Here is a 7,768-nt window from a genome sequence, read left to right on the forward strand (position 1 = left end):
AAAGAGCACAATATACTGTATATTTTTAGCTAAAACAGATGTAAAAGTTTCCATTTAGGAACGTCATTGGAAATTGGGAAAAAATGACAAGTTAGGTTATAAATTGCAATATATCGCAGAATATTGCAATATGTGTTAACCCTTGTGTTGTCTTCCTGTCAACCATGGTCACTTTTTTTCAATAAAATTATCACTTTTTCCAACATTTTTGTCACTTTTTTAATGTTTTGGGTGCTTTTTTTGACGATTTTGGGTTTTTTTTTTCCAAAGATTTTTGATAATTTTAATGTTTTTTTGACAAGAAAAATACTGAAAATGGGTCAATTTGACCCAAGGATAACATAAGGGTTAAAATTGCAATAATATCGTATCATGGCATTAGAATCGTGATGATATCGTATCGGGAGGAGTCTGGTGATTCCCCCCCCCCCACCCCACCCCACCAAACTGCTACCTGAGCAGCCAGAGTTGTTGAATCATTTGTTATCGTTATATGCTGGATAACTTCATATGAAAGCAGCAAGGGTTTTAGGCATTTTTGGTAGTTTTCCTTAAGGAAAGGCAGCACTGCGGGAGATGCAATGTTCTAAATTAAACCCAAAGCTGGGTCACAAAAACTCAGATTATTTGTTTGACAGATAGACGGATACATCTGCCAAGAACCGAATTCCCTCAAATCGGCATCTCCCCATTCAGGCACACGGCTCTGCATTACTGTAAGCCAGAGCAAACGTTAATCAGCGAGCTTTTTAGTCCACAGAGCTGGCTGCGCAGCCATGCAGTCTGATAACACGGTGTGACAGCACGACAAGCGTCAGGGTCCCTTCATATGAATAATTGTCGTTTTGGGGTCCATCAACACTCCAGTGTGTTGATCCTTCGTGAGGTATACACGTGTGCATCAGGACACATGAGCTTCAGGGGAAATGCAGTGCTCAGGCAAACAACAGTACACACAGACAATGTTAAAATTGACCCAAACACAAGCATGCAGAGACACGTTTAGGTTCTACAGAGACAGAAGTGTGTGTGGGAGTGAAGGGACAGAGTCTTCCAGAGCAGTGAGCAACACATATTTTTGTATTTCATACCTCAAACATGCAAACTGGATCGACATATCGTTGTAATGCATCGTTAGAGGATGACTGCAGATGTCATTGCCGGGCAGGGCAAATTAGCAGAGGGACAAAAGATGACACCTCGGATTATTATGGTAGGATAAAATGACTTATGGCTTAACCCTTGGTTGTCTTCCCATCGACCTGCAACTTTGGGTTTTTCTGGGCCAACATTTTGACAATTTGAAGTTTTTTTTCCTTTCGTAGATGTTGTTTCTTCCAATTTTTTTTGTCACTTTTGTTATGTTTTTGTAGTTTGTTTTTACAAGTTTTTTTTTTCTCACATTTACCAATTTTTTTATATCACTTATTTTTAACAAGTTTTTGTCACCTTTTGGCGATTTTTTCCAAAATTTGTTTGGTCACTTTTTTCAGCGTTTAAAAAAAACTAAATGTTTTTGTTGAATTTTTCCTGCATTTTTGAAGCTTTTTACAACATTCTTTGGCGGAAAGGCCCAAAATAATTCTTTTGTAAACGGGTCAATTTAACCCCCGAGGACAACAGGAGGGTTAAAGACCACATACAAAGACGTAATGACTTTCGACATTTGAGACAAGGTGAGTTGAGGCTAACAATGTTCTCTGACCAGCTATGGCTTAAGCTAATATTATCTAGCATTAAGTGGTACCATTTGAAAATATATAAAAAGCAAAATGAATAAGCCCTCAACAATGTTAGCGTGGTAGAACAATTGTGGGATTCAGGATTTGGAAGCCAAACTGTTGTCTTTTAAAATCAGATGTTTCTAATGCTAAAGTTCTGTAATGACTTATTTAGGACCAGAAAAACAAAGTTTGGACCTTGAAATTGACCTTTCAGCTAAGACTTACAAAGCGATGGTTTAATTTTGAAATGTTATATCAGCAATTAACACCATATGGACATCTATTGTTCCAAGGGATCAGTTAACTAAATTAAAACATGTAAGAAACGGTTCTGGAGATATCATTTATAAGCTAAATCATGAGGCCCTAATGCCATACACTGTACATACAGTACATGGATGTAGGAGAAGCTGCTGCGTGGTGTCTATGGACGGCTGGGAAGTGGTGTTGAGCCAAGTGTGACTGTGGCAAAAGCTGGGATGGTAGTTGTGGTCTGTACCCCCCCCCCCCTTTGGACTTTGGAGAGAGGAGACACTCAGAGGATTCATCTCACCAGCGAGTAGCCTGAACATGAATTATTCACTCTCCACTGTGACATGGAGGAGGTAGCGAGAGGAAGAGTGGAGGGGTCGGTGAGTGGGGTGAAATGGGTTATATAATGCACAGCAATGGTAGGAAAAAGCGTTGGGTGATAGGGTAATAAAATAAGGGAGAACATGTCAAAGTTGAAGCCATGAGTCACAAAAAAACGCCTTAACCCTCATGTTGTCCTCGGGTCAAACTGACCCGTTTTCCTATATCAATGTTCTTTTAAATTACCCCAAAATAACATGATTGATTCCACACGACGCTCTTTGGCAAGTACAAATCTCTACTTTCATTAATTTCGGGGCGTCTTATTCAACTTCATAGCATTTGATAAAAACATTGAAGTGGTTTTGAAATAGCATTGAGTAAAAGTTGACATATTCCAATCTGTGATTATCCATCAACATCCATTCCTTTAATTTTAGACGAAATAATTCCTAATTTCTGCTTTTCTAACTCAAGCATTCGGTATAATTTCCTACAAGTGAGGTTCACTGACCCTCAATTCCAAAAAAACTGTAAAACCGAAGTTAATAACTTAGTGTTACGTAGTGTTTAAAGGGAAAAAATGTGAAAAAACGTGTTGAAAAAATGGACAAAAACGTAAGAACAAGTTTAAAACATCGATATAAAGCGTCAACAAAAGTGTTCAATTTTGACGGGAAGACAACACAAGGGTTAACTTCCCGAGGTTGTCCAGACATATCAACTGTTCCTTAACCAAATCATATAGCCAGGTGTTTTTTGCCAAGAAATACCTCAACAGTGAAACTATATGTACATATACAGTACGCTCCTTTCCTTTTCTGTGCTATTTCCCGGAAAGGTAATAGAATCCAGTATGTCCAGTATGTATCCAGTAGGGAACAGAGCTAGCTCCACAGTATAAGCTAACTCCTCGTTTGATCACACCGCCACCTTTTTGGTTTGTTACATACATAAAATCCAACATGTATAAGACATCTTTGGAGTTGTTTAAAGCCATATTTTTTTGGTTTTGACAGCTCTGACCAACTATTACCCAGCTTTAAATGTGTCACTAACATCAGGCAGGACACCCCCCCCCCCGACACTCCCTGGTCCCCACCATCCCCATCAGGCAGACTGAGAACCCCCAGCACACGCACAAAACTCCGGAACCGCTTCTTTCCCAGAGCTGGGCACATATTGCAGAAATCGTACGCATATCCACACGTACAAACGATCGGATTCTTTGCAAAAACTGCCGTGTTTAATGTTTTCTTTTTAGTTATTTATTGAGACAAATATGGACAAATGTGTATGTATGGAAGAATGTATATGTAAATGTGCCAGATGTGCTTAGGTGAGAATGTGCTGTGTGTACTGTATATATTTATATATTTTTTTAAATATATTTTTTAACCTTTTACTGTATGTTACTATTTGGAGAGGATGTCTCCAACAGAATTTTGTTGTACCACTATCTATCTATCTATCTATCTATCTATCTATCTATCTATCTTGGACTTCCCCCCCTTTTCATATTAAACCATCCAGTACCATATTTGTGCTATAAAAAAATACTCAGTAGCTCAGTGGAACTGCATAGATGGGATTTTTTCTTGCTTTTTTTATTTACCCGTACACAGTTGTTTTTTTGTTATCAGTTAAAAAAATATACCAAGTTCAAAACTAACTATGAAATAAGGTGATTCCCGTTTTCCTTTAAAAGTCATTCCGATTGTTTCCTCAAAACATTTGTCAGACCAGTACAGGTGGAGCCCTCCGGAGGCTTTGGTGAGTGAGTAAAGAAGGGGAGCTAACATAGTGCTTTATTCTGACTTCACCCCTTCAGACCGACTTCAGCCGTTATTCATGACACTTCAACGTATGGGTGCAGGCCGTGTACCTGTGCAGTGTAACTTCAGAGCCTTAAGTCTCGGCGATTAGAGGACTGACGTCACTGCAACCCAAGACCACACTGAAGTACAGCAAACAGCTCGGCTAGAATCGTGACTGCTTGGAAGCTAGGTTGGCATCGGAAGGCGGCTGATCTGAAAATTCTATTGTTTTTAACCCTCACGTTGTCCTCGGGTCAAATTGACCCGTTTTCCTCTATCAATGTTCTTTTTAATTCCCCAAAATAACATGATTGATTCCACACAACGCTCTTTGACAAGTACAAATCTCTACTTTCATTCATTTTGGGGCGTCTTATTCAATTCAATTTCAAAAGTGTTTTTGAAATATTATTGAGTAAAAGTTGACATATTCCAGTCTGTGATTATCCATCAACATCCATTCCTTTAATTTTAGTCTAAATAATTCCTAATTTCTGCTTTTCTAACGCAAACATTAGGTATAATTTCCTGTAAATGAGGTTTGTTGACCATAAATTCCAAAAATAAATTGTAAAACTAAAGTTAATAAAATAGTGTTACGTAGTGTTAAATGTCAAAAAAAGTGACAAAAATTGAAAAAAAAACATCCAGGTGTTGAAAAAAAAGAGACAAAAACGTAAGAAAATGTTAAAAACGTCGATTTTCAATTTTGACATGGGCAACACAAGGGTTAAGACCATCTTTAACAAACTGACACAGGGTCACACACCGCCCCATTACCCCATCTTACTTTTTGTGTTTGCGGGAGACATCACTGACGGAGATTCTCACGCTCACCATGGGCACGCATGTATGCATTTCACAGGAAATCCTTATGAGGTGGAGGATGATGCATTGAGTGTGATGAGTCATATCCATACACATTGCTGTATATCAGCAGGCGAACTAGGAGAACAGCTCTGGCTTGTTGTAAATCCTCCACCCACACATCAGAGCGGTGGCATTACTACGCTAAAGCGTCAACAGTGGCAGGTCTGTTCATATGTGATGATGTGCTCACATTTTGACAGATACACACGGGTTGCATTTAGTGTCTAATGTAGAGTCTCTCACCTGAATCGACGGGTGGAGGAGGGCTCACTGGCTGTTACACCCAAACACTGGAGTAAGGAAACCGCATCCCCTAAACACTGAGTCAGTTTTCAACATCCCCTCTGAGTCTGACGTCTGTAAGCCGATCCTAAGTGGGCCACGGGGCTTCTCCGAGATGACAGCGGAAACCACTTTGTTAGCGCCCATCTTCACACACTCACACTCCAATGAAACCATTCCTCAACTCTCACACACACACACACACACAATCATAGTCGCTCCTGAATTATTCAGTGCCGTGGCAGAAGCAGGTGTCAGAGTGACCTGACCTGTCTTGAGTGTACTGAAACAAAAAAGGTAACATGAGATTGGGAGCTCAGACTGCCATAAGGAATGTTAGGTCATCCCACTGGCATTTTAAGATGTTTAACGATATTTGGATATGAATTAAGTCTAATTTCCCTCTTGTATTTTTCATTCATTCAAACTTTTATTTAACCTGGATAAAAAAACTCCTTGAGATTAAAAATCTATTTTACAAGAGTGTCCTGGCAAGTGGTAGCAGCACAGAGACACTTCCAGGTAAATACATAAACACACGTTCACTCATATTCAACCAACAATGTCATCATAAAAAACCTGGGTCCTAAATCAATTTAAAAACAGTGACATACAGACTGCCTTTCCGCGAGGTCCTTTAAAAAAGTGAGACCAACTCCTTCAACTGGAGTCAGTGCAGGCTTTAGAGACTGTCAATGATGTTTTAATGGGTCAATCAACTTTTTAGTGAGAATGTCGTCTCTCGTCTTTTTCAGGGCTTGATATCAACAATTGCCCTGTGGCAAGTAAACTATGTGTTTGTTCCATCGGGCAGGTGGTAAAAATGGGATCTTTTGAATGAGAGCGGCTGCTCATGCGAGCTAACCTAGTAGCACCAATAACGGCACAAAGAGAAAGGCATGTAGAGACAGAATATATTCAAATGAACAGAGTGAGTTAAAGGGAAACTTGTCAACCAATTCTGTTAAAATTTCAACGCGAAGAAAACGGAAGGTTACTGACGTCTGGCTGAAAAGGAGGCGATGCGGCGGAATTTCCAATGGCAACAGAGCAATCCCCGAAGTGGAACGTCAGACTAATTTCGACCAAACCAGAGGTAGTGATTGTCCGAACAGTGAAAAGACTAACCGAGACAGTTTTACGTCGGGGGGGTGGTGTAAAGGTGCAAAATTCTAGAGGCTCGTGATAACAGCCAAATGCACAATTGCTGAAAAGGCCAAAAAGTGCCTGTTCCTCCAGTAATTGAAGAAATAAGTTCAAATTTTCCCACTAGAAATAAGTTTGAATTTATCCATTAGAACTAAGTTAGAATTTTTCCATTAGACATAAGTTAGAATTTTTCCATTAGAAATAAGTTAGAATTTTTCCAGGAGAAGCAAATTATAATTTTTCCATTAAAAATAAATTAGAATTTTTCCAGAAGAAATAAGTTCAACTTTTTCCAGAGAATAATTTAAATTTTTTCCATTAGAAATATTAGAATTTTTCCATTAGAAATAAAATTAGAATTTTCCATTAGAAATAAATTAGAATTTTTCCATTAGAAATAGTTAGAATTTTTCATTAGACATAAGTTAATTTTTCCATTAGAAATAAGTTAGAATTTTTCCATTAGAATAATTAGAATTTTTCCATTAGAAATAAGTTAGAATTTTTCCATTAGAAAGAAGTTTCGAATTTTTCCATAAGAAATAAGTTAGAATTTTTCCAGAAGAAATAAGTTAGAATTTTTCCAGCTATGTCATTGTTTTGTCATTGTATATGTCATGTGTCTTTTATGTCATATGTCTTTTGTTTTGTCAATGTTTTGTATATTAATCAAGTATAATAATTGTCCAAATCCCTGTTGATTTTATTTATTAGTAAGTAAAACTGCTTTTTGTGAACACCCCTTTAAGAATGAATTTTGTAGACATGACCAAAACAGTCTTTGTAATGGGAGAACCAAATGAACTTGTCTAAACCTTGGAAATATTAACTTTTATATATGTCAGTCCAAATCCCTGCCTTAGCTTTCCGCCTTACTCGGAGAGAAGATAAGTTGTCGATTCAGGGAGAATGACATTTCTTCTGCTCCGCGGGCTCTCTTTCTCATCGCTTTGTCTTCCTGTCCTCGCTGGACTACAATAATAATATTCATCCCTCTTATATCTCCATTCTCTCTTCTCTGAGATCAGGTTCGCTTCAGGGTATCACTCCGCGGGACCTTCCGGTTACGTAATCTGGGTTCATCTGGGACTGAGAAGGTATCTTTTATGATTATCCTGCATCAATACTGATCTATTTGTAATGGCACAGATGCTTGAGGACAAAAATATTAATAAGAAACTGAGCATGAGAGTTCATTCATGATCCGGAATTTGGTAGGAAGTATTAGAAATCACAACTCAAGGTTCACTTACCAGCTATTTATTTGAGCATTAAAGCACATTTGACAACCTTAACCCTCATGTTGTCCTGCGGTCAAATTGACCCGTTTTCCTATATCAATGTTCTTTTTAA

The 7,768-nt window shown here is 38.3% G+C and overlaps 1 protein-coding gene across 1 annotated transcript in view; it reads right to left on the minus strand.

Annotated features, from left to right (window-relative positions):
* Positions 1–7,768, minus strand: part of ece2a (endothelin converting enzyme 2a) — a 122,569-nt gene that overhangs the window by 1,377 nt on the left and 113,424 nt on the right. The gene's annotated exons all lie outside the window — the stretch shown is intronic.

This window comes from Etheostoma spectabile, chromosome 12 (genome assembly GCF_008692095.1).
Source record: "Etheostoma spectabile isolate EspeVRDwgs_2016 chromosome 12, UIUC_Espe_1.0, whole genome shotgun sequence".
NCBI classification, from domain to species: domain Eukaryota; kingdom Metazoa; phylum Chordata; class Actinopteri; order Perciformes; family Percidae; genus Etheostoma; species Etheostoma spectabile.